This window comes from Hibiscus syriacus, unplaced genomic scaffold (assembly GCF_006381635.1).
Source record: "Hibiscus syriacus cultivar Baekdansim isolate YM2019G1 unplaced genomic scaffold, ASM638163v2 tig00111837_pilon, whole genome shotgun sequence".
Taxonomy (NCBI): Eukaryota; Viridiplantae; Streptophyta; class Magnoliopsida; order Malvales; family Malvaceae; genus Hibiscus; species Hibiscus syriacus.
In genome coordinates this window covers 3,803,718-3,830,577 of record NW_024063194.1, presented here as the reverse complement: position 1 = coordinate 3,830,577, position 26,860 = coordinate 3,803,718, and the positions used below count along the sequence as shown (strand labels likewise).

Here is a 26,860-nt window from a genome sequence, read left to right as displayed (position 1 = left end):
TGGAAAATCCTTAGTGTGGATAGCTAAGGTAGTGGACGTAGACTTTGGTTGAGAAAGTCGAACCACTCTAAATCGCTGTGCAATTATTTTCAATTTTCTGTAAAAGCTTCCACCAAAATTTTATTGCCAATTCACCCCCTCTTTGCCGATTCGTCGATCGATTAACTTAACACTACCTCCATTTCCTTGAAGTAATCTTAAATACTCTGACTTCCTTGTTTGAGATTTTATAACATGTAGAATAGGTCACGATGGTAATAAACATTGATAAATCTTATTCTCATAATGGCTTTCATATTATTCCAAGTATTGATGGGGCGTTCACCATTTCTTCTCCTTGTGTTCATCAATTGATCATACCATACTATAGCATAGTCTATGAACTCCATGGTTACCATCCAGACATTCTTTTGTTCTGAGTAGTTACGACATTCAAAGACATGTTCCACATTGGTCTCCCAGTCAAAATAAGCTTCAGGATCTATTTTTCCTTAGAATGGAGTAATGGATGCTCTTATATTGTTGATATTATCGTCAAAGAAGTAGTATCCACCATATTCCTTGTGATACTTGATCAATTTCAGCATTACCTACATCTTCAGATTCTTCTTCATCTTTTCTTGGTTGGGGTTGCCTTCTAGGAATGGAATTGTTCCTTTAATTGCCTATGGATTCTTGATCTATTCGTTCATATAATGATTCAAGTTCCAATCAAAGAAATCTTAGAATTTCTATCATGATTGCTTGTACTTGTAGATTGGATGCTTCGCTTGGGGTGATTGTCATAAACCTTGAGACATAGTTAGTGAATATGAAAGAAAAGAGTATGTAATATAACCATACCAACATAATCTCACTAAGCCTCGTGAGAACACTCCAAAGAAAGTTTGAAATGTCACTTAATCACTCATGTTTGTACTTAGGACTTTAACGGCTTTTACAAGTCCTCTTCTAGTCTCACCACACACTTTTCCTTTTTAAACTCTTTGTCACTTGCAAATTGTTTTGTAGACTTACTCAAAACTTTTGTAAGTAGTCCTATTTATGATATGTCAGCTGCAAAAAGGTTAGTAAGTAGGGGTAAAATAAAATATAATGCAAATGGTGTTTTATTATCATTTGAAGAACCATATTCTTTGCTATCCTGAGGTCTCGACTACAAACATGTTGCCCCAAATACTACACATTCTTCATAGAAATCCACAGTTTCTTAATATCATCGAGCCCGATTTTCACAGCTTCATCTTCTACTGCAAAAGTTGTTTATTTCAACATGGATTCAATCTCGATCTCAAGCTGACCGATGAAAACCCTAATATTATCTAACTCTTTAATGACCACATAAGTCTCTGCTTGCATTGAGCTAATCACTTCCATGTATCCTTTCAATGTGTTCTCGTAGCTTTTCCATATGGAATCATTCTATTTCCCCATCGAACCTAATGAGATGGAGGTTGTAGCGGCCAGAGCTGTTGTAATCAGTGGGGCAGCCATGGATGCTTCCATGATCGAACAGATCAAAACTGCAGTGAATGTAGCCACAAATATCTACTATAGAAGAATTGGTCTATAGCGACGTTTTTTGTCCTATAGCGGAGTTTAAAAGCACCGCTAAAAATGATGTCGGTGCAAAAAAAAATGTCATTATTACAAACGCTGCAACTGTTAGTGGTATTTCTACTAATAAACGCTTCTAAAAGCCAAGTTATGTAACGGCATTTGTATACTAAACCGCCGCTAAAGGTCAAGTTATATAGAGGCATTTTAGAATACAAAAACCGCAATAGGTTCGCTATATAGTGACATCTTTGTGTTCAAACGCCTCGGTAGGTTTGATATTTATAGGCATTTTCCCGCTACAGGTTTGATATTTAGTGGTGTTTGTTGTCACAAACGCTGCAATAGATAACGACGTTTTGGGCACAAAAGTTGTTATAGGTTGGTCATTTAGCTGTGTTTATTCCTAAAGACCCCACCACATATGCACTCTATTAGTGGCGTTTTTCCCCTAAAACGCCGCTAATCGAAACTGATTTTCAACATATCTTCTTCTTATTTTGTATTACCCAAATTTAATCTGTAACAATTTCCAACAACTGGCAGTAAATTTAATTATGATTCGAATTAAGTAATAATACATAAAAACATAAATAAATCATAGTTTACAAACGTCCAAGTTAAATATAATGTAGTTCAATATTTTCAATAACATAAAGGAAGCATTAACCTAATATAACACTTAGGATGATGAATTCTTCGTTTGATTCTGATGCATCATCTGACTCATAGCTTCAATTTGTTTTTGAAGTTCTTCATATTTTTATGAAATCATGTTTCTCTCTCTGCTGCTCTCTCTACTTCTCTCACTTCAGCTTCGGCTTTCATTTGAGCAATGTTTTCATCAACTTGACTCAGAAGTTGTTTTAATCAAATAACTTCTTATTGATAAGATTGGTTGTGTGATGGCATATACTGAGACGAGCTTGGATCCAAAAAAATTGGTTGCAGTAACGAATGATCCCTACAAACGAACTGATAGGGAAGCGGTGGCGGATTGATGAACGTTGCTCTTGTTGAAGAATCAAACCTAGAAAAGCTCTAGACTCGATGAAGAACAATAAGGAATGAATGAGGAAGGTGGCAGTAATAGCTAGGATTCTTTAGGGTTTCTCTTAGTGCTAGAAACAAGAAAAGAAACAAGATTAAAATAAGATAAACAAAAGATAAAGGAATTAAGAATAGAGAAAATAACCAAGAAATCAAAGATCTCCCATATGAAAGTGAACGGTAAAGATGATTGATGGCGTGGATGGATGTGGAAAATCGATGGATAATGTCCTATCGAGCCCTCCTAGTCGCAATGAAAAGGCAAACACGATAATATGGCTCTAACCAACCCTCCTAGTCACGATGAAAAGGCAAATTGGAGTGTGAAGATTAATCTCCCTCACAAGAACTTGAAAGAACTCCAGGAGAAGAAGCTTCGAAGGCACAAGGCAATCAGCACTTGCAAAAACAAACTCTTGTTGTATTATTGATCAAAGAAATCTGATTTACAAAGTTGAATGAAGCCTCCTTTATATAGGGGCTGAATTCTAAAGGTCCTAAATAACTAAAGAATAAAATATTAATAAACTAAACATGTTTTAACTCTAATTCCTAATAAAATAATAATAACTAAAAATATTGTTTTAACCCAACCTTAATTCCTAATAAAATAATAAATCTGGTCCTAAAAGATAATTAATCATCCTATATTAAATTATATTACAAATAATCAATATAAATATTGAAAATTCGTAATATTTACAAAATAACGTATTAATCCCGTATAGGATTTCCTGCATGCACCGTCTTCAGTAAAATGACCATATCTTGAGTTCCCAATTTCGGATTGATACGATTCAAGAACCGTTGGAAAGATAAGAGACAGACGGTTGTATCTCCAGAAGAAATGTCGACCGGATAACAATTGGATACCCTTTAAAAAGTTGTTGCAAATATGCTTCTATTAAACCCTTCCGGATGAATGCTTGAACTGCGATTTGAAGCTTGTCTTTAAGAAGTTTGATCCGGCCTCGTGTGATAGGGCCAAGTGGTATAGTAAATTCATCATCCTTAGCTTTAGGGCATGTGGTGCATGTATCATCTCCCCCTTCCTTAAAAGGATTTGTCCTCGAATCTGAAATATCAAAAGGAGATAAGTCAGAAACATTAAAGGATGCACTCACGTTATACTCACCGGGAAGATCAATACGGTAGGCGTTGTCATTGATTCGTTCAAGAACTTGGAATGGGCCATCGCCTCGTGGGTCTAGCTTGGATTTCCTTTGTGTCGGGAACCTTTCTTTTCTCATGTGAACCCATACCCAATCTCCTGGTTCAAAGGTGACATGTCGTCGGCCCTTATTAACTCGGTTTACGATTGCCTCATAGGTTTTCTCCATCTTGAGTTTGGCTTTGGCGTGAATGTCTTTGACAAGGGCAGCCTTCTTTTCACCATCTAAACTGGCAACCTGATCTAAAGGTAAGGGATTAAGATCCAAAGTAGTTAGTGGGTTAAAACCATAAACTATTTCGAATGGAGAATAACCTGTTGTGGAGTGAATGGATCGACTATAAGCAAACTAAACAAAAGGTAAACATTCTTCCCAATTACGGGTATTCTTACCTACCACAGCTCTTAGCAAAGATCCTATAATCCGATTTATTACTTCGGTTTGTCCATCGGTTTGAGGATGACAAGAAGTGGAATAGAGAAGTTTTGTGCCAATCTTACCCCATAATACCTTCCAAAAGTGGCTTATGAACTTAGTGTCACGATCGGACACAATGGTGCGAGGAATGCCATGAGGGCGGACTATTTCTCGAAAGAATAAATTAGCAATATGTGTGGCATCGTCCGTTTTATGGCAAGGAATGAAGTGTGCCATCTTTGAGAATCTGTCCACAACCATAAAAATACTATCTCGTCCTTTCTTAGTGCGGGGTAAGCCAAGTATAAAATCCATCGATAAATCGATCCAAGGAGAAGAAGAAATTGGTAAAGGCGTATACAAACCATTAGGATTTACCTTTGACTTTGCTTGTTTGCACGTGATGCATGATGCACAAATCTTTTCCACTGTTTTACGCATGTGCGGCCAAAAGAAATGTTCCATGACCATATCAAGTGTTTTGTGAATACCGAAGTGTCCCATAAGTCCTCCGGCATGTGACTCGTGAACCAAGAATTCTCGCAAAGAGCTTTGTGGTATACACAACCTGTTCATGCGAAAAATAAAGCCATCTACAAGATAAAACTTGTTAAAAGCACCTTTTACACATTGTTTATAAATCTCAGAAAAATCTGGATCGTTAGGATAAAGTTCTTTGATATGTGCAAAACCCATAACAGTAGCATGCATTCGAGTGATAAGTGTGTATCGTCGGGATAATGCATCAGCTACGATGTTATCTTTCCCTTGTTTGTATTTGACGATGTAAGGAAAAGATTCAATGAACTCAACCCATCGAGCATATCGTTTGTTTAACTTACCTTATCCATTTAACCATTTGAGTGATTCATGGTCCTTGTGAATGACAAACTCTTTAGGGAGAAGATAGTGTTGCCACAATTCAAGTGCTCGGACGAGTGCAAGAAGTTCCTTGTCGTAGGTAGAGTAGTTCAATTGTGCACCTTTTAACTTCTTACTAAAGTAAGCGATAGGTTGTCTTTCTTGCATGAGGACGGCACCAATCCAGCGTTTTCTAGGTTTTCTGGTTTGGTCCCTTTTTCTTTGACTCTTAGTGCTTTAGGTTCTTTTGTTTTTCCTTGTTATTGTTCTTTTGCATTATCTAACACATTATCTTCTTTGTGTTAGTAGGACTAAAGAGTTTGCATACTTCTTCCTTCTTTGCATTCTCGTTCTCTTGGAGTCTAACCTTTGTTTGGCCACTTAGAGCTTTTAGGTTTTTCTTATTGCCTTTGCTAGTAATCAAACTCCGATACGAACTGTGAAAGACTACTTGGTAAAGTGAGTTTTAAAGAGTACAAGATTGGCTTACTTGCCTCTCGTTGTGTTACTTTCTTGGAGTGACTTGTGAGGTTTCTTGCTTTGTTGAATTTTCTTTCTTTTATTTTTATTTTACTTTAAAAATTTTCTTTTGAGTGTTATGATTTCAGAATGGGCGACACTAACAACAAGACACTTACGGCTATCTTAGCCACACTTGCCCGACTCACGACTCAAGTTGAAAGATTTGATGAAATCGTGAGAGAACAACAAGAACCACAACTGGATCTACCAAACCAGAATCCAAGACCAAACAATATTGAACTTTTGGTACCCAGGTGAGAACAACCACGTTTCCAAGCACCCAAACTCTTTGCAAAACCAAAGTTCATGATCCCTTCTTTCAAATGAGACAATGATCCGGAAAGGTACATCGATTGGGAAGAAAAAGTTGATCTCATCTTCGCATACCTTGACTACCCCCAAGCTAAACAAGTTCCCCTCATCACCATGCAATTCGAATTATATGCTCGAACTTGGTGGATGCAAACAAGGAAAAAGATCCAGAACTTCCAAATTCCAACAATCACTTCTTGGACCGACCTCAAACAAACCATGAGGAAGTGATTTCTACCGACACATTATACACGAGAAGTTAAACTACGACTACACCGACTTCGACAAGGTAGAATTTCAGTTGAAGACTACTACAAGGAGATGCAGTCCTTACTCAATAGGGCTAACATAACCGAAAAAGAAGAGGTCACCGTGTCAAGATTCGTCGTCGGCTTGAACTCAAACATCACTGCTCTTCTTGACCTCCATGGGTACGAAAACCTTGAAGATACACTAAAGAAAGCAATGACAATCAAAGCACAAATCCAGATGAGATTTCGAGAACATTACCAAGGTACTTCATCCTCTTACCAAGGTAATCATTCAAATCCTTCCTCATCTTCTGCTCCATCTTCTCTGAAAAAGCCAAGAGATGACAAACCTGACAATGAGAAAGAACGACCAGCAAAGAATGACACACTTCCAGCCCCTAAAGATCAAATTTGTGAGGAGGTAGGGAAATCAAAAAAAGAAAAAGTTGAGAAAGAGGCAAAAGAAAAAGAGGTCACTAGTTACAAAAGACAAAAGCATAATGACCCATGGGAGGTGAGTGAACCTAATTGTGAGAAGAAAAGAGTGACTCAAAATCTACGTGTGAGCACAAAAGAATTGAGAGAGAACCTTTTTTACAAACAACCTTTCATCCTTGTTCGCTTTAGAGAATCAATTGTTTCGATTTCTAACATTAACAAGGATTTGCCTAGTGTGTTTTCATCTTTGTTGCAGGATTTTCGAGAAGTGTTAGGTGATCCACCTGACGGATTACCACTGGAAAAAGGAAAACAACACCAAACCAATCTAATTCAAGGTTCCATCATACCTCGTCAAACATATAATCTCGAAGAAACCAAAGAGTTAGATTTGTTACAAAAAAGGATACATCCATGAAAGTCTTAGTCGTAACGTCATCTTAATGACGAAACATGACTTGAACAACTCCACATGCTTTATAGTTCGTGCACAGGGAATCCATATAAATGATGAGAAAGTAAAAGCAACACGAGACTGGCCCACACCATCTTCCATCGCCAAGAGTTGTCGAATAGTGCTAGGTGACCCTCCTGACGGGTTACCAACTGAAAGCCCTAATCACTATGTCATATTAATGAAGAGTCACGATTTACGAGAGTCCAAAGGTAAGTATTTTATTACTCATTTTAATGACATTATAACGTACTTCTTCTCCTTCTTACAAGGTAAGGCTCGTGAATTTGTCAACCATACTAAACACAACTCCTTTAAGTGCGTAACATACCGAGGTAAGCAAAACACAGTAGACGATACACTACCACGAAGGTATACTCTTACCTATCAAACTCATATTACTATTCTGAGAATTGAACATATCAAAGATTTATATCACGATAACTCGGATATTTCTGATATTTCTACCCATACTTTTAAAAGTGCTTTTAATGAGCTTTATCTTGTATATGAGTTTCCTTGCCAACTAAACAGGTTCTACAGTCCACAAATATCCTCCTGGGAATCATTAATTCATGAACCACACTTAGAAGACTTAAGGGATTACTTTAACAAACCAGTTGACATGGTTTTTAAACACTCATTCTCACCACACACGAATAAAACCATGGAGAAATTATCTGAAATAATCATACAGAAAGCCAACAGTGGCCGGCGCCATATTGAATTTCAACCAAAACATCATATTGCAAGACTTGTATGGAAAAGAGGATATCAAGACTACAAGAAATCAGTTCCTACAAAGAAGAAACCTCGACTAAAACGCATAAAGACACACCACATTGATCCTGGTAAATGTTTCACAAGTTTTTCTTTCAACACATCTAAATCTCTTTCTTTTGGATTTTCAGATTCGAGGACGAATCCTTTTGAGGAGTGGGGGAATGATACATGCACCAGAGTCCATAATACATGCTTCTTTGGACTAATGTTTCTACTCGAACCTATTAGAAGAACAAAGTCTCGAAGATTCAAAGCATATCTATACGGTAAGCATAATGTGAATGAATTATTAAACTATTCTAATTTTGCTCCCTTTAATATTTCAGATTCGAGGTCGAATCTTTTTTAATAAAGGGAGGATGATACATGCATCACAAGGCTCACATCAAAGGAAGAAGTAATAACTCTTCCAAATGATCCACTCGTCCAAGCTTTGGAAAAGAAGATCAGAACAGTAGCAGACTTGAGATGACTTTTTGAATGGGATCCTGATCTTATTTGGTCAACATATCTTCTGGCGATACAACCGTCTGTCTCTTATCTTTCTAGCGGTTCTTGAATCGTATCAATCCGATATCGGGAACTCAAGATATGGCCATTTTACTGAAGACGGTGCATGCAGAAAATCCTATACGGGATTTTGTAAATATTACGAATTTTCAATATTTTTATTGATTATTTGTAATATAACTTAATATATGATGATGCATTATCTATTAGGATTAGATTTATTATTTTATTAGGAATTAAGGTTGGGTTAAAATATTATCTTTAGTTATTATTATTTTATTAGGAATTAGAGTTAAGACATGTTTAGTTTATTATTATTTTATTCATTAGTTATTTAGGACCTTTAGAACTCAGCCCCTATATAAAGGAGGCTTCATTCTACTTTGTAAATCAGATTTCTTTGATCAATAATACAACAAGAGTTTGTTTTTGCAAGTGCTGATTGCCTTGTGCCTTCGAAGCTTCTTCTCCTGGAGTTCTTTCAAGTTCTTGTGAGGGAGATTAATCTTCACACCAATTTGCCTTTTCATCGCGACTAGGAGGGTTGGTTAGAGCCATATTATCGTGTTTGCCTTTTCATTGCGACTAGGAGGGCTCGATAGGACATTATCCATCGATTTTCCACATCCATCCATGCCATCAATCATCTTTACCGTTCACTTTCATAAGGGAGATCTTTGATTTCTTGGTTATTTTCTCTATTCTTAATTCCCTTATCTTTTAAAACCTAGAAAACGCTGGATCAACTTGAGCAATGTTTTTGAGGGGGTTACCGGTGTCCAAAAATTCTGAAAAATGTCTTGAATGTCTTTCGATGCGTCAATAAACCACCTGTAAAATTTCAGGACCAAATACCTTCAGTAGTATCCAGTGGACTCTGTTGAACGGTGAGTCCTCAAACAATCTGTTTTTCTTGATCACTTTTTTTGAAGTTTTTCTTGATCTCAAAAAATTCTGATATTTTGTTTGAATTATCTCCAATATATGAAGTTTTAATCTGGAAATTTTCACCACGAAATTCCTCCTGTAAAATTTTCAAGAAATTCGACAAGATTCTAAACCGAATCTGCCGATGAAACTTGAATGATGTATTTGACGGCTCCAATGAACTCCGATTGGGGTGAAATTTGGATTGGGGATTAATCATAGAATGAATATAATATATGGATAAAATCAGTCCTAAATACCTTCGTTTACAATTTTTTTGAAATTTTGGCTTTTTTTTTGTTTTTTTGCCTTTTTTTATTTTTTTGAAAAAAAATAGCAAACTAACAAGAAGGATTTAAATCTAAATTAAAATTAAATAAAAAGAACCTGAAACGCTGAATCGTTTGTGAACTAGCTCTGTTGGGGTACCTTGACGGTTTTGTGTGCAAGAACAAGCAAGATTGCTTGTTTCTCTCCAAGAATCGGCCCAACTCTGATACCAATTGATAGGGAAGCGGTGGCAGATTGATGAACGTTGCTCTTGTTGAAGAATCAAACCTAGAAAAGCTCTAGACTCTATGAAGAACAATAAGGAATGAATGAGGAAGGTGGCAGCAATAGCTAGGATTCTTTAGGGTTTCTCTTAGTGCTAGAAAAAAGAAAAGAAACAAGATTAAAATAAGATAAACAAAAGATAAAGGAATTAAGAATAGAGAAAATAACCAAGAAATCAAAGATCTCCCTTATGAAAGTGAACGGTAAAGATGATTGATGGCGTGGATGGATGTGGAAAATCGATGGATAATGTCCTATCGAGCCCTCCTAGTCGCAATGAAAAGGCAAACACGATAATATGGCTCTAACCAACCCTCCTAGTCGCGATGAAAAGGCAAATTGGAGTGAAGATTAATCTCCCTCACAAGAACTTGAAAGAACTCCAGGAGAAGAAGCTTCGAAGGCACAAGGCAATCAGCACTTGCAAAAACAAACTCTTGTTGTATTATTGATCAAAGAAATCTGATTTACAAAGTTGAATGAAGCCTCCTTTATATAGGGGCTGAATTCTAAAAGTCCTAAATAACTAAAGAATAAAATATTAATAAACTAAACATGTTTTAACTCTAATTCCTAATAAAATAATAATAACTAAAAATATTATTTTAACCCAACATTAATTCCTAATAAAATAATAAATCTGGTCCTAAAAGATAATTAATCATCCTATATTAAATTATATTACAAATAATCAATATAAATATTGAAAATTCGTAATATTTACAAAATAACGTATTAATCCCGTATCGGATTTCCTGCATGCACCGTCTTCAGTAAAATGACCATATCTTGAGTTCCCGATATCGGATTGATTCGATTCAAGAACCGTTGGAAAGATAAGAGACAGATGGTTGTATCTCCAGAAGACATGTCGACCGGATAAAAACTGGATACCCTTCAAAAAGTTGTTGCAAATCTGCTGCTATTAGACCCTTCCGGATGAATGCTTGAACTGCGATTTGAAGCTTGTCTTTAAGAAGTTTGGTCCGGCCTCGTGTGATAGGGCCAAGTGGTATAGTAAATTCATCATCCTTAGCTTTAGGGCATGTGGTGCATGTATCACGAACTCAACCATATCTTTCAGAACCGAAAACTTCAGCAATAACTTGATTTTCAATCTCCTCCGCATTAATAGAAGCGTGGCAAGAAGTCGTAGATTCATACTTTACCCTTTTATCGCTCAATTTTTACTAATAATAAGTTAAGAATATAGAAAATATTCAAAAATTATTTAAAATAAAAAATTTTATACTATAAATACAACATAATGCAAACTGTTATGTCTAGTAAATATACCATAATTTATATAGCTTCAGGAGCCATAGGAGAGCCATCTATTTTGTATGTATCATTTCAAAGAGCTTTATTCTTCAAACTCTATTGTCGAACGTGGTTTCCTAAAATATAGAATATAAATTAATACTCACAAAAAAGTAATAAATAATAAAATAATGTTAATTAATATATGCTAGCAACTTAAAATGACTATATGAATAATCATAATTAAAACGCGAATACCTGTTCATGAGCTACACGAGCAAAGCTCTTCGATCCAACAGTGTGAGTAAACTTTTGTTGTCTACTAGAAATACCAACGTGCTCTCGGTCCTACAATTTGAACTCCACATGACTTATAAATTCAATAATATAGTGACATAATATTATTTTTAAAGTGCGTCATACCTCTCCTTTCTTTGAACTCCAAAACCTGATTGTATCTTCCCATTGGTATATGAGCATTCCAGGTGGGACATTTTGTAGCTTTCCTTTAAGGCTTGGATTATTCTTAAAATATTTCTATTTTAAGAAACTATTGTGGTCTCTCTATTTCTTTCCTAACGCTTGCTTCAAATATTCATCTGAGACCTCTAAAGAAAATTTCTCCTATAATTTACATAAGTGTTGAAAGTAAATATATATTACTATTGAACTATAATGAATAATTTATCACAATGAAATTATTACATTAATGCAATCCACAGCCTGGTTTTTTCTACTATTTGGTATCTCACGCCATGGCTCATAAGATCGGTAAAAGACTTGCATTTCGTACAATAATGCATAGGTAACCTAACAAAACACGTGCTTATGTCCCAATATGTTGACCGGCATCATTACTTGAAACTCTCTCGTGGTCCACAAGAGAAAGGTCGTGCGATTACTTCATTATCGTACGACCTCTAGTCTTGTTCCTTTGACCATTTGCAACTACATAAGAAATAATTCAGTGTAGGTTTTCAAAGTCAAGCCATTAAGAAAATCAGTCACAATTTAAATAAAGAGTCGAACATTACCTTCAATTTCTACAGTTTCTTCAACTGTATTCGTAACTTCTGTAGATCCAACACCAATCGACTCTTAATTATTTGTTTCTTCCTCCTCTGTAGGAGCTCGAACAATTCGCAGATCACTTAATTTTCTCCTAGGCATAATATATGTAATAAACAAACAACAATATTAGTAAATACCGACAAAAATATTATAAATATATATATTTGACAACATCAATATATATAAATGATAACATTATAAATTACTCAATTAAGATATAAAATCTAACTACATTGTATGTCATACCAATTTTCATAAATATCTTCATCCATGGAACCCGAACCCATTGGAATTGTGAACTAGTACCAATAATAGGTTCATCTGAATTTTGTTCTACAAAAGGCAAAGTTTCTGATCTTGTTTCAATGTCATCTATACTTCTATCCCCAATGTCTATGAAGACTCTATGGGTGTTAGAAAGTACAACATACAAACCTTCATCCATTTGATCGTGGTAGTAAAAAACTTGTTTGACTTGAGAAGAAAATAAATATGGCTTGTCCATCAATTGTTAACTAGTGTAAATTAATCGAGAAAAGTTCACCATTGTAAAACCTAATTGATCTCTTTTAATACCTCGAGTAGTATTTACATCAGGCCAATCACACCAAAATAATACAACCTTTCGTTTGCAATAATAATCCAACTCAATGATATCCATAAGGATTCCATAATATTCTACATCTCCCTCTGCATGATGGTTGTCTCTAGCACTAGCATTACTTGTAGTTAAAGAAGTAACAACAACTCCACAATTTTGTGTCCTCCTTAATCTTTCAAGAGATTTTGTGTGGAACATGAACCCATTGATGATGATGGCATTATATTTTTTAACAATTATATTTGGACCTTGAGAAAGCCATTTAACCTCTTCACTAACTTCTCTCTCACTCCAAACCAATTACACATGAAAAGTGAATCGGATAGAATTTATATCAATATATTAACACAATAAGAGTTATACATAATTTACGTGTTGTGCAAGGATTTATTTACTTATCATATACCCTAACCATTCATGAAAAGTTTTTGTGAATAACTTTTGAACGTTTCACCGATGTATTATTCTAGAGTGTGATTAAGATCTTAAGACTTCTTTAAACTCACTATAAAGAAGATTATGTGGTTAAAGATTGAAAAATATGAAAGTTCACGAGAAATTACATTAGGATTTTTAATATAAAACTTAAATACGTAAAGGATATAATGAATCATGATCGAAAAGAACATATCATTGTGCTTGTACCCAAGACTTCTCATCAAACTGTGCAATTTCAACTTTGTCGAGCGGATCACCATAACCTTCAAACAAATAAGTCTCATATAAGTTATTCATATTGGACACTTCATTTGTATTTGGTCTATTTAATCTAGTTTCAACATCTTCCAAATATCTAGAGCAAAAAGTCATACACTCTTGTGCCAAATACCCTTCAGCAATTGATCCTTCTAGATAACGCTTATTACGACAGTAAGACTTCAACTTGCACAAAAACCTAGACACTAAATTGAACTATATATTAATAGTTTTCATTAAAATATATGTTCAATATAGATTGAATACATATAAGTCAATTAGCATCTCTCTATAGGATACATCCACCGATAGAAAATTGGTCTACCAACTTTAGCTTCAAGAGGGAGATAAACTAGAAAATGCACCATAATTGTGTAGAATGAAGGTAGAAATATCTTCTCCATATTACATAAAGTCAATACGACTCGATCTTGCAGTTTCTCAAGTTCTTCAACCATCAGAACTTTCCCACAAATAGATTTCATTATATTAAAAAGTTCAATTATACAAGACGTCACCTTATTCAATATTCAACCACTTAAAGCAACTAACAGTAAATATTGCATCAATATATGATAATCATGTGACTTTAGAGAATAATGTCTTCGATCTATAACACTGACACATCGAGATATATTTGATGCATACCCATCAGAGACTTTTATATCCTTCAACACATTGCAAAAGACTTCTTTTTCTTTCTTCGACATTGCAAAAATAGAAGGCGGTAACCAAGATTTTCCATTAGAAAGTAATTGAGGGTGAAGATCACGCCAAATTCTGATGTTAACTAAGTCAAGTCGACACTTTAGATTATCTTTAGATTTACTATCGATATTGATAATGGTCCCGATAATATTCTCACAAACATTCTTATCAATGTGCATGACATCAAGATTATGTCTTAAAAAGAAGATCCTTCCAATAAGGCAACTCGAAGAAAATACTTCTCTTTTTCCACAAATCCACCTCGTTTTGATCATCTTCTTTATCAGAGTCATCATCACTATGTTGTTCAACATCACAATCATACACATGTTTTGCCTTTTTCATTGATGGTGTATTTGCTGGTTGATTCATTTTTCCATAAGTGAACTTGATATGTTTCAACATTGCTAAGATATCAGACTTGATTGTTTGTTCAGGAGCCTTTATAAACACTTCAGTACCATCAAACGAATTTTTTTGATATCTGAATCTGTAATTTTCACTTAACCATCGATGATGTCCCATGTAAGAGAATTGTTTTCCATTATACAACCACTTTGAACATGTTTGCGCAGCACAACAAGGACAAGCATAACAACCTTTGGTACTCTAACCAGATAGATTTGCATAAGCAGGGAAATCATTAATAGTCCACAATAAAGCTGCACGTAAATTAAAGTTCTCATTCTTTAACACATCATATGTTTTTACACCCACCTATAATTGTTTCAACTCTTCAATAAGAGGCTGCAAATAGATTTCAATATCATTTTTGGGACCTTGCTCACCAGGGATTATCATTTATAAGATAAAGGATGATTGTTTCTTGCAAATCCACAGAGGTAAATTATAGGAAACAAGTATAACAGACCAAGTACTATACGAAGTACTCATGATTTTAAAAAGATTAAACCCATCAGATACAAGATCGAGTCTGTTATTTTAGGGATCTCTTGCAAAACATGGAAATTTTTGTCCAATTGACTTCCAAGCTAAACAATCCGCAGGATGCCTTAATAATCTAACATTGGTTCACCCATCATGATGCCACCTCATAGACTCTGCAGTCTTTAAAGACATAAAAAGTCTTTGAAGCCTAGGTATTAGAGGAAAATATCGCAAAAACTTTACTGTCTTCTTTCTTGATTGTGTTTCAACTTCGTCCGCACTCATATTTTCTATGTCCCCATTCATCCACCGAGATTTTCGGCATACATGGCAAGACTCTTGATTTTTTTTTATCACCCCAATACAACATACAATCATTCAGACAACAATGAATTTTCTCATAACCAAGACCCAAATCCTTTATCATTCTCTTCATATCTTTGCATTATTGAGGGATTTTTGCAAAAGGAAACATGTCTCTCAAAAACTCTAATAACAATGTAAAAGAGTTACCAGTCCACCCTCCCAAGATTTTTCAGTGGAAAAGACGAATGCAAAAGGAGAATTCTGAATATTTTGATCCCTCATAAACTTGCTCATTCATTTTAATAAGCAACTTATAAAACGTTTCCACTTTTCCATTTGGCTCTTCTCACATCCATTTCTCCCATCTCAGCGAAATTGTTACCACCAAAATCACAATCATCTTCTCTAACAGGTTGGTAATGACTGTTCATATTAAATGCATCTCGCAACATACCCTCTGTGTCATCTTCTCTAGCAGATCAATAATGAGAATTAGAAGGATAAACAAAATTACTCACGGAATAAGATCTACGAGGTGTACACTCTCCATGGAATATCCATTTTTATATCCCCAAACAAAGCCAAAAACAATAAGATGCTCGTAGAAAACTTCACGAATGTGCCAATTAATGTTAGCACACTTCTTACAAGGGAAAATAATCATATTCTCCTGGCTTGCATTTTCGAAAGCTAAATTTAGAAAAGCATCTACTCTATTTCGATAGCCGTCAGTTACCCTTTAAAAAATCGTCCAACTCTTATCCATTTTGTATTTCTGAAATATCCATTTCAAATGTAAGCAACTAAAAGAGACATTTTTCGAGTCTATCATAGCAGCAGCAACAAATGGTTAAAATTTTAACAATTGTTAGTTATTCTGTTAACAAACCTACTATTAGATTAAAATTATATCTTCAGAACTAAAGAAAATAAATATTTATGTTATTTTGTTAAATTCCTTCATATCATTATAGACATTTAAAGAACAAACACATTTTATCTTTACTTCACTAAGATTTTTTCCTCGCATAGATGTTAATCAAAAAATTGCTCATAAAAAACTATAAGAATGGACGGATCTCAGAACTGTGTAACTAAGTAGAGACTATTTCTTACAAGCCAAACTCTTTATATATATATATATATATATTTACTTGAAGAAAAGCTATATTCCCAAAACAGGTAAGAAAAAGAAAGCATATGGTCGAAATTCCAAGCAATTTGGGAAATTTAGGAGACTAATGGGTTGTTACTTGTTGGTATCCTCCAATAATAAAACATATATTTTCTTGTGATTAGCCTCGAGTCTTGTAGCTACTACACACACAAAAAGGACAAGAACCAAACTCAAAATTTAGATTTCAGTAAGACAGCAGAATACCATCCTCCATAACCGTGAAGTAGGAGGCCATTTTTTTTATCATGTAATCATATTTCAAGTTAGTTAATTTTCTATCACTTTTAAAACTAGTCAAGTTAAAGATCTACTACCCATTTTTTATGTTTTTTTTGCCTTTTTTTTCCTTTTTTTTTTTGTTTTTTGGAAAAAAAATAGCAAACTAACAAGAAGGATTTAAATCTAAATTAAAATTAAATAAAAAGAACCTGAAACGCTGAATCGTTTATGAACTAGCTCCGTTGGGGTACCTTGACGATTTTGTGTGCAAGAACAAGCAAGATTGCTTGTTTCTCTCCAAGAATCGGCCCAACTCTGATACCAATTGATAGGGAAGCGGTGGCGGATTGATGAACGTTGCTCTTGTTGAAGAATCAAACCTAGAAAAGCTCTAGACTCGATGAAGAACAATAAGGAATGAATGAGGAAGGTGGCGGCAATAGCTTGGATTCTTTAGGGTTTCTCTTAGTGCTAGAAACAAGAAAAGAAACAAGATTAAAATAAGATAAACAAAAGATAAAGGAATTAAGAATAGAGAAAATAACCAAGAAATCAAAGATCTCCCTTATGAAAGTGAACGGTAAAGATGATTGATGGCGTGGATGGATGTGGAAAATCGATGGATAATGTCCTATCGAGCCCTCCTAGTCGCAATGAAAAGGCAAACACGATAATATGGCTCTAACCAACCCTCCTAGTCGCGATGAAAAGGCAAATTGGAGTGAAGATTAATCTCCCTCACAAGAACTTGAAAGAACTCCAGGAGAAGAAGCTTCGAAGGCACAAGGCAATCAGCACTTGCAAAAACAAACTCTTGTTGTATTATTGATCAAAGAAATCTGATTTACAAAGTTGAATGAAGCCTCCTTTATATAGGGGCTGAATTCTAAAGGTCCTAAATAACTAAAGAATGAAATATTAATAAACTAAACATGTTTTAACTCTAATTCCTAATAAAATAATAATAACTAAAAATATTATTTTAACCCAACCTTAATTCCTAATAAAATAATAAATCTGGTCCTAAAAGATAATTATTCATCCTATATTAAATTATATTACAAATAATCAATATAAATATTGAAAATTCGTAATATTTACAAAATAACGTATTAATCCCGTATCGGATTTCCTGCATGCACCGTCTTCAGTAAAATGACCATATCTTGAGTTCCCGATATCACATTGATTAGATTCAAGAACAGTTGGAAAGATAAGAGACAGACGGTTGTATCTCCAGAAGACATGTCGACCGGATAACAACTGGATCCCCTTCAAAAAGTTGTTGCAAACCTGCTTCTATTAGACCCTTCCGGATGAATGCTTGAACTGCGATTTAAAGCTTGTCTTTAAGAAGTTTGGTCCGACCTCGTGTGATAGGGCCAAGTGGTATAGTAAATTCATCATCCTTAGCTTTAGGGCATGTGGTGCATGTATCACGAACTCAACCATATCTTTCAGAACCGAAAACTTCAGCAATAACTTGATTTTCAATCTCCTCCGCATTAATAGAAGCGTGGCAAGAAGTCGTAGATTCATACTTTACCCTTTTATCGCTCAATTTTTACTAATAATAAGTTAAGAATATAGAAAATATTCAAAAATTATTTAAAATAAAAAATTTTATACTATAAATACAACATAATGCAAACTGTTATGTCTAGTAAATATACCATAATTTATATAGCTTCAGGAGCCATAAGAGAGCCATCTTTTTTGTATGTATCATTTCAAAGAGCTTTATTCTTCAAACTCTATTGTCAAACGTGGTTTCCTAAAATATAGAATATAAATTAATACTCACAAAAAAGTAATAAATAATAAAATAATGTTAATTAATATATGCTAGAAACTTAAAATGACTATATGAATAATCATAATTAAAACACGAATACCTGTTCATGAGCTACACGAGCAAAGCTCTTCGATCCAACAGTGTGAGTAAACTTTTGTTGTCTACTAGAAATACCAACGTGCTCTCGGTCCTACAATTTGAACTCCACATGACTTATAAATTCAATAATATAGTGACATAATATTATTTTTAAAGTGTGTCATACCTCTCCTTTCTTTGAACTCCAAAACCTGATTGTATCTTCCCATTGGTATATGAGCATTCCAGGTGGGACATTTTGTAGCTTTCCTTTAAGGCTTGGATTATTCTTAAAATATTTCTATTTTAAGAAACTATTGTGGTCTCTCCATTTCTCTCCTAACGCTTGCTTCAAATATTCATCTAAAACCTCTAAAGAAAATTTCTCCTATAATTTACATAAGTGTTGAAAGTAAATATATATTACTATTGAACTACAATGAATAATTTATTACAATGAAATTATTACATTAATGCAATCCACAGCCTGGTTTTTTCTACTATTTGGTGTCTCACGCCATGGCTCATAAGATCGGTAAAAGACTTGCATTTCGTACAATAATGCATAGGTAACCTAACAAAACACGTGCTTATGTCCCAATATGTTGACCGGCATCATTACTTGAAACTCTCACGCGGTCCACAAGAGAAAGGTCGTGCGATTACTTCATTATCGTACGACCTCTACTCTTGTTCCTTTGACCATTTGCAACTACATAAGAAATAATTCAGTGTAGGTTTTCAAAGTCAAGCCAATAAGAAAATCAGTCACAATTTAAATAAAGAGTCGAACATTACCTTCAATTTCTACAGTTTCTTCAACTGTATTCATAACTTCTGTAGATCCAACACCAATCGACTCTTAATTATTTGTTTCTTCCTCCTCTGTAGGAGCTCGAACAATTCGCAGATCACTTAATTTTCTCGTAGGCATAATATATGTAATAAACAAACAACAATATTAGTAAATACCAACAAAAATATTATAAATATATATATTTGACGTCATCAACATATATAAATGATAACATTATAAATTACTCAATTAAGATATAAAATCTAACTACATTGTATGTCATACCAATTTTCATAAATATCTTCATCCATGGAACCCGAACCCATTGGAATTGTGAACTAGTACCAATAATAGGTTCATCTGAATTTTGTTCTACAAAAGGCAAAGTTTCTGATCTTGTTTCAATGACATCTATACTTCTATCCCCGATGTCTATGAAGTCTCTATGGGTGTTAGAAAGTACAATATACAAACCTTCATCCATTTGATCGTGGTAGTAAAAAACTTGTTTGACTTGAGAAGAAAATAAATATGGCTTGTCCATCAATTGTTAACCAGTGTAAATTAATCGAGAAAAGTTCACCATTGTAAAACCTAATTGATCTCTTTTAATACCTCGAGTAGTATTTACATCAGGCCAATCACACCGAAATAATACAACCTTTCGTTTGCAATAATAATCCAACTCAATGATATCCGTAAGGATTCCATAATATTCTACATCTCCCTCTGCATGATGGTTGTCTCTAGCACTAGCATTACTTGTAGTTAAAGAAGTAACAACTACTCCACAATTTTGTGTCCTCCTTAATCTTTCAAGAGATTTTGTGTGGAACATGAACCCATTGATGATGATGGCATTATATTTTTTAACAATTATATTTGGACCTTGAGAAAGCCATTTAACCTCTTCACTAACTTCTCTCCCACTCCAAACCAATTACACATGAAAAGTGAATCGGTTAGAATTTATATCAATATATTAACACAATAAGAGTTATACATAATTTACGTGTTGTGCAAGGATTTATTTACTTATCATATACCCTAACCATTCATGAAAAGTTTTTGTGAATAACTTTTGAATGTGTCACCGATGTATTCTTCTAGAGTGTGATTGAGATCTTAAGACTTCTTTAAACTCACTATAAAGAAGATTATGTGGTTAAAGATTGAAAAATATGAAAGTTCACGAGAAATTACATTAGGATTTTTAATATAAAACTTAAATACGTAAAGGATATAATGAATCATGATGGAAAAGATCATATCATTGTGCTTGTACCCAAGACTTCTCATCAAACTGTGCAATTTCAACTTTGTCGAGCGGTTCACCATAACTTTCAAACAAATAAGTCTCATATAAGTTATTCATATTGGATACTTCATTTGTATTTGGTCTATTTAATCTAGTTTCAACATCTTCCAAATATCTAGAGCAAAAAGTCATACACTCTTGTGCCAAATACCCTTCAGCAATTGATCCTTCTGGATAACGCTTATTACGACAGTAAGACTTCAACTTGCACAAAAACCTAGACACGAAATTGAACTATATATTAATAGTTTTCATTAAAATATATGTTCAATATAGATTGAATACATATAAGTCAATTAGCATCTCTCTATAGGATACATCCACCGATAGAAAATTGGTCTACCAACTTTAGCTTCAAGAGGGAGATAAACTAGAAAATGCACCATAATTGTGAAGAATGAAGGTAGAAATATCTTCTCCATATTGCATAAAGTCAATGCGACTCGATCTTGCAGTTTCTCAAGTTCTTCAACCATCAGAACTTTCCCACAAATAGATTTCATTATATTAAAAAGTTCAATTATACAAGACGTCACCTTATTCAATATTCAACCACTTAAAGCAACTAACAGTAAATATTGCATCAATATATGATAATCATGTGACTTTAGAGAATAATGTCTTCGATCTTTAACACTGACACATCGAGATATATTTGATGCATACCCATCAGAGACTTTTATATCCTTCAACACATTGCAAAAGACTTCTTTTTCTTTCTTCGACATTGCAAAAATAGAAGGCGGTAACCAAGATTTTCCATTAGAAAGTAATTGAGGGTGAAGATCACGCCAAATTCTGATGTTAACTAAGTCAAGTCGACACTTTAGATTATCTTTAGATTTACTATCGATATTGATAATGGTCCCGATAATATTCTCACAAACATTCTTATCAATGTGCATGACATCAAGATTATGTCTTAAAAAGAAGATCCTTCCAATAAGGCAACTCGAAGAAAATACTTCTCTTTTTCCACAAATCCACCTCATTTGGATCATCTTCTTCATCAGAGTTATCATCACTATGTTGTTCAACATCACAATCATACACATGTTTTGCCTTTTTCATTGATAGTGTATTTGGTGGTTGATTCATTTTTCCATAAGTGAACTTGATATGTTCCAACATTGACAAGATATCAGACTTGATTGTTTGTTCAGGAGCCTTTATAAACTCTTCAGTACCATCAAACGAATTTTTTTGATATCTGAATCTGTAATTTTCACTTAACCATCGATGATGTCCCATGTAAGAGAATTGTTTTCCATTATACAACCACTTTGAACATGTTTGCGCAGCACAACAAGGACAAGCATAACAACCTTTGGTACTCTAACCAGATAGATTTGCATAAGCAGGGAAATCATTAATAGTCCACAATAAAGCTGCACGTAAATTAAAGTTCTCATTCTTTAACACATCATATGTTTTTACACCCACCTATAATTTTTTCAACTCTTCAATAAGAGGCTGCAAATAGATTTCAATATCATTTTTGGGACCTTGCTCACCAGGGATTATCATTTATAAGATAAAGGATGATTGTTTCTTGCAAATCCACAGAGGTAAATTATAGGAAACAAGTATAACAGACCAAGTACTATACGAAGTACTCATGATTTTAAAAAGATTAAACCCATCAGATACAAGATCGAGTATGTTATTTTAGGGATCTCTTGCAAAACATGGAAATTTTTGTCCAATTGACTTCCAAGCTAAACAATCCGCAGGATGCCTTAATAATCTAACATTGGTTCACCCATCATGATGCCACCTCATAGACTCTGCAGTCTTTGAAGACATAAAAAGTCTTTGAAGCCTAGGTATTAGAGGAAAATATCGCAAAAACTTTACTGTCTTCTTTCTTGATTGTGTTTCAACTTCGTCCGCACTCACATTTTCTATGTCCCCATTCATCCACCGAGATTTTCGGCATACATGGCAAGACTCTTGATTTTTTTTTATCACCCCAATACAACATACAATCATTCAGACAACAATGAATTTTCTCATAACCAAGACCCAAATCCTTTATCATTCTCTTCATATCTTTGCATTATTGAGGGATTTTTGCAAAAGGAAACATGTCTCTCAAAAACTCTAATAACAATGTAAAAGAGTTACCAGTCCACCCTCCCAAGATTTTTCAGTGGAAAAGACGAATGCAAAAGGAGAATTATGAATATTTTGATCCCTCATAAACTTGCTCATTCATTTTAATAAGCAACTTATAAAACGTTTCCACTTTTCCATTTGGCTCTTCTCACATCCATTTCTCCCATCTCAGCGAAATTGTTACCACCAAAATCACAATCATCTTCTCTAACAGGTTGGTAATGACTGTTCATATTAAATGCATCTCGCAACATACCTTCTGTGTCATCTTCTCTAGCAGATCAATGATGAGAATTAGAAGGATAAACAAAATTACTCACGGAATAAGATCTACGAGGTGTACACTCTCCATGGAATATCCATTTTTATATCCCCAAACAAAGCCAAAAACAATTAGATGCTCGTAGAAAACTTCACAAATGTGCCAATTAATGTTAGCACACTTCTTACAAGGGCAAAGAATCATATTCTCCTGGCTTGCATTTTCGAAAGCTAAATTTAGAAAAGCATCTACTCTATTTCGATAGCCGTCAGTTACCCTTTAAAAAATCGTCCAACTCTTATCCATTTTGTATTTCTGAAATATCCATTTCAAATGTAAGCAACTAAAAGAGACATTTTTCGAGTCTATCATAGCAGCAGCAACAAATGGTTAAAATTTTAACAATTGTTAGTTATTCTGTTAACAAACCTACTATTAGATTAAAATTATATCTTCAGAACTAAAGAAAATAAATATTTATGTTATTTTGTTAAATTCCTTCATATCATTATAGACATTTAAAGAACAAACACATTTTATCTTTACTTCACTAAGATTTTTTCCTCGCATAGTTGTTAATCAAAAAATTGCTCATAAAAAACTATAAGAATGGACGGATCTCAGAACTGTGGAACTAAGTAGAGACTATTTCTTACAAGCCAAACTCTTTTATATATATATATATATATTTACTTGAAGAAAAGCTATATTCCCAAAACAGGTAAGAAAAAGAAAGCATATGGCCAAAATTCCAAGCAATTTGGGAAATTTAGGAGACTAATGGGCTGTTACTTGTTGGTATCCTCCAATAATAAAACATACATTTTCTTGTGATTAGCCTCGAGTCTTGTAGCTACTACACACACAAAAAGGACAAGAACCAAACTGAAAATTTAGATTTCAGTAAGACAGCAGAATACCTTCCTCCATAACCGTGAAGTAGGAGGCCATTTTTTTTTATCATGTAATCATATTTCAAGTTAGTTAATTTTCTATCACTTTTAAAACTAGTCAAGTTAAAGATCTACTACCCATTTTTTATGTTTTACTATTGGTTAAGGTTTATTTAAAAAATAAATATTTAAATTATATCATTTTTGGCTTCACATGGTTAAATCTTTTCTTGTTTTGTACCGTAATCATTCTTTTGATGGTTAGCAGAATATCTCGATGTTTCATCAAATTCAAACCTGTCGTTCTTTTTGCTTTATAACATTAGGAGCACCAACACCTATTAATACGAGATTCAATCGTGGATGGAGTTGTTCTTTGACAAGAAAATAAGTTCAAACACCTAAAGTAAAAGCACAGTACATGAAAAACAAACTGAAAAAACACATTCAACTTAACAATGTCAAAAGAAATGGGACCAGATTTTGGAACAATCGAAACTAAATGAAAGATTTTGGTCTCAAAGCATTAGGGTATGGTGTTTGGGTAAAAGCATTGTTGAATTCAAAATGATTTTGCATGAGCAGATAAATGCAATGGAGCAACAACCTAAATGTGCTCTCCTCATGATGGTACAAACTACCGACACTAGACGAATCCAAGTTATTAAAAACATATCACGGCTGACTTGTGAGTTTAGAATCAAATTTTGGATAATGTCTAATTACAACATGCAATTTGTTAAAAACCCATATCAACAAAAACAACTATGCAAAAGCAGCAACAGAAATCAAATAACCTCAATGCACTATAATGCTTCACCAGGTAATTTAAATTGCTGCCAGGAATTTCTTAATGTGACACGAAATGGCAAGAAAAAAGTAATGAAATGACAAACAAAAGTATAAGTGAATACTTGAAGTAGCAATTTTAGTATACTGTATAAGTACCTGGTAATATTCTGCCTCTCGTATAAGCTCTTAGTAATCACAATCTGTCAAGGTAGGAACAACACTATCTCTTAACCAGCTTACGGAAATAATTGCCTGAAATGATACCAAAGACATCAAACCCAGATGAAGAAACTCGTCATGGCAGCCCTGACTAAGAAGCAAAAATGGTACAGTGCATCAGCGACGACGTACCTGATGGTCGGCAGTTGGTGACCGGACTGGTGACGACGGAATGATTCACAATTGGAATTCTGATAACAGTTGAAAGGAAGAAGGTTCGAATAAAATTAGGGATTTTGATCCCGATATGTTAAAGTATTGCTCAGTAGCGGCATTTTTATACGTAAACGCCACTAGGTTATATTAAAATTGCGGCGTTTGGTATTAAAACGCAACTAAACTATAAGTCTATCATGGCGCTTACTGATAAACCCCGCCTTATACAATTCAATAGCGGCATTTTTTTAATAAAAACGCCGCTAAGGTACCTACCTATTGTGGCGCTACTCCATAAATGCCGCAACTGATATTATTTGGGATGCGTTTCCTAAAGTTCAAGTATATAGCGGCGTTTGTTTATAAATGCCACTAACGTATGGGTTTATAGCGGTGTATGTATACAAACGCCACTAAAGTCTGAGTCTGTAGCGGCGTTTGTATACAAAAGGCACTAAAGTAAGAGACTTTTGCGGCGTTTGATAAAAAAACCGCTAAAAATGTCGGTATACACCAAATGTCACTTTTGTTTTAAGTCTATCATATTTTGGTCATCCAGGTTGAAAAAATACATTTTACTCATTGCGGCGTTTGTATAAAAAAGTCACTAAAGTACTATTCTATTACGACGTTTGTTGAAAAAATGACACTATAGATAATCCTATTGCAGCATTTCTGTAAAAACAATGCTAAAGCACTACTCTATTGCGGCGTTAACGCCACTATATATTAATCCTATTGCGGCACTTGTATAACAACGCCGCTATAGTCTTCTCTATTGCGGCGTTTATATTCCAACGCCACTATTAATTATACCTATTGCGGAGTTTTTATAAAAATGCTGCTAAATTTACCATTTTGTGGCGTTTGGAATGAAAACGCCAATATATGTTTAAAGTCAATGATGTTTACTCTCAAAACGCTACTAAAAACACCGAACAATTTTGATGTAGTGATTTCCGCCATGCATGAATGCACCTAAGTTTCTTATCCAGCTTGTTCTTTCGTAGGTGCAATTTCTCAAGCATTGTAATTTGTTGAGTGTAAACAGATTGAAAGATCAGAAAGATTTCGTCGGTGAACGAATCACCCGCCCCTTGAAAATCTTTTACTCTTCCATTATCTTAGCGTATTTAACTTCACTGTCGCCTTCATTTTGACTTTCTTCGTCAAATTGTTGCAACGCGACGAGGATAAGCAACTGGCTATGACTAGCTCGTTTCAAACACTTGTCCAAGGACGAACAAAAATGGAGCGTTTTCAAGCTGTTGTCGAAATATTCCTTGACCAGCTTGAAAAATCCTGTGCTCTTCCATAAGTCTTTATTGCACTCCAAGATAACTCTGACGACTTCTTGGTCCATTTCTAAAAGGCATTAGGTCACCTCTCTCAGCGAATCGAAAGAAAGTGCACGGACCTCGATGACGACAGCAAGCTTGTTGATGACTTGATTCGTTCGAGCTTGGACATTCATTTCGAACGTTTTTAGCTCCGCGTCTAGTTTGCAAACAACTTCATACCAAGTTAATTCGGTAGTTTAGTGCAAATTGCTACCAACATTGACTGCCGATGCCGATGCTTCACTTGTCTTCTTGCTCATATGATTTCCCATAGCTTTGTCGGATCAGATCTAAATAATAAATAAACCCCAATAGCTTTTTTAACCCCCTGAGCTTGAAATCTGGTCTTTTATTATAT

At 34.4% G+C, this 26,860-nt stretch overlaps 1 pseudogene; it reads right to left on the bottom strand.

Annotated features, from left to right (window-relative positions):
• Positions 1-1,038: 1,038 nt before the first annotated feature.
• LOC120171929 lies at positions 1,039-26,860 on the bottom strand (annotated as a pseudogene).